This window comes from Octopus bimaculoides, chromosome 17 (assembly GCF_001194135.2).
Source record: "Octopus bimaculoides isolate UCB-OBI-ISO-001 chromosome 17, ASM119413v2, whole genome shotgun sequence".
Taxonomy (NCBI): domain Eukaryota; kingdom Metazoa; phylum Mollusca; class Cephalopoda; order Octopoda; family Octopodidae; genus Octopus; species Octopus bimaculoides.
In genome coordinates this window covers 45,260,514-45,263,090 of record NC_068997.1, presented here as the reverse complement: position 1 = coordinate 45,263,090, position 2,577 = coordinate 45,260,514, and positions in this window count along the sequence as shown.

Below are 2,577 nucleotides of genomic sequence, written 5' to 3'. Positions count from 1 at the left end.
ATATATATATATATATATATATAATATTATATATATATAGGGAGAGAGATAGAGAGAAGGGGACAGAGAGAAAGATAGACAGTCGGACAGATAAATGGAGAAATAGACTCAATGAAGTACTATCGTACATAACTAGGTAGGTGAATTATGAGATATATAAGGGGAGAGAGAGAGAGAGAATGGAAGAAAGAAAGATATATAAGATTGGCAGATGTGTATGTATGTATGTATGTGTTTGTGTATAGTTTATATATAAACTAACATAGAAAACTAAAGAGAAAGAGATGGCGAGGATGAAAGAAAATATGAGCGAGGTGGTTTTGCTCTAAGCATCAGTTCCGTTTGGCAGTGCCGTATCAGTCAGGTATAATATGTATGAGTGAGAGAGACATAGAGAGAGAAGGAAAGGGAGTCAGTTGGTGACGGCCGCCAGCCTCAGGCTTGCTCGGGCATCTTTCTTCCCTCCTCACTATATATATATATATATATATATATATATATATATCGCACCATAACATACACACACTCGTTCTTCCATCCTTCCTTGCTTTCTTTCTTTCTTTCTTACTCTCCCTCTTACACTCACACTCTTTCTTTCTATTTCTTTCCATAAGCAAGGAAACATTAAAGTCGACCATCACAGAAAATTAAAGCAAGGAATAAATCATCGTACAGCAGGGACAAGAACACGACTCTTAGCAATGAATTGGTTGTGTGTGTTCTTCTTACTGGTCAGGGGAGAGGAGGTCGTGGCAGGAGGGTACAATCGAGGAGAGAGAGAGAGAGAGACAGAGAGATGGAGTGCGATAAAGAGATGAAGGAAGAGTAGTGTAGAGAGATGGAGACTCACGTACACACAAACACGAATGTACCTAGATTATTAGAGAGAGACAGACAGACAGACAGAGGCCTGGGTCGCTTAGGTTAGCACTTCATTTACCTTGGTCAATACACGTGTCTGTGAGTTTGTACGTGCGTGCATGTGTGTACGTACGTAATTATGTGCAAGATAGTATTACATGCAGGCCTATGTATGTAGTCTTTATAAACAGATCGTGTGTGCATATGAGTATATAAACACAAACGTATGCTTGTGTGTATGTGTGTATATATATATATATATATATATATATATATATATTATACCACTTGTTTAGTATGATAAAGTACATTTACAAACACTTGTTATAATAAGCAGACACATTATATATATATATATAAAATCATTATATTATACATACACACACACATATATATATACACACATTAATACATCAATAAGGTGTTGCTCCAGTATGGCTACATGTGATAGCTAAAAAAACATACATGTAAAAGTGTCATGAATACATACACTTTTATATATATATATAATATATACACACACGCGCTTCATTACAGGTACTTACTTACAAACTATACACACACACATATATGCACACACAAATATATATATATATATATATATATATATATATATACACATAAATATATATATATATATATATATATATATTATATATATATATATATATATATATATATATATACACACACTTATGCATACACGGATCTATGATGAACACAACCACGAACACAAGAGGGGACAGACACACCGACGCATTAATAATATAAAACGACCACCGAGTCGAAGTATATATATATATATGATGAAGAAGAACGTAAGAAAGAAGGAAATCGAGACGACAGTAAAAGACAGGATAAGAAGAAAAGTGAAGAGGGAAGTTTTGACTAAATGGTGTTCAGTACAGATTCAGAGAACGTTTCCATCATTTCTCGCCACCATTATCCACTGTCCCAAGTGTCCTCTTCATAGTACACACGCACGCATTCACTGTACGTTTATAACATTCATAACTAAAAGAGCCGCCGCCACACGTATACACACACACACACTAGATGATGATGAAGAAATAGGTGAGAAAGAGAGAGAGTGAGAGAATAATAAAACAGCAACGGCAGCATCTGTGAGTAGAGAAAGAATTACCAGATGGAAAAATGGAAGAGGAGGAAACTGGACGGATGGTTATTTGAGAGTGTGTGACTGTGTGTGTGTGTGCGTGTGTGTGTGTGTGTGTTTATGTGTATATAAATATGTGTTTGTATTAATATATATATATATATATATATATATATATATATGTATATACATGTGTGTGCAGCGTGGATGAAGATGAGGAGGAGAGGCGAATTGAATAGTGTGTGAAAGATGGGGCAAAAGGAAGAAAGAAAAAAGAAAGAGAAAAAGGTAGAAAGAAATGCTATGAGAGAGAGGTGAGAGGTAAAAAGGTAACGACAGAAAGGTGGGATTACTGAGAGGAGAAGGAGGAGGAGGAGGGAAAAAAGTGATGTACAAAGATTGAGTATGTGTGTGTGTTGTGTAAATGTGTGTGTATTGTGTAAATGTGTGTGTGACAGAGGAGAAAAAAAAGAAAGGTAGAGAAAGAGGAAGGTGTAAAGCAAGTAGTCAGAGGTTGAGAAAGAGAAAAGGTGAAGAATGAAAGAGTTGAAAGAGAGAGAGAGAGAGAGAGACAGGGAAGTGGAAGGACAAACGGTAGA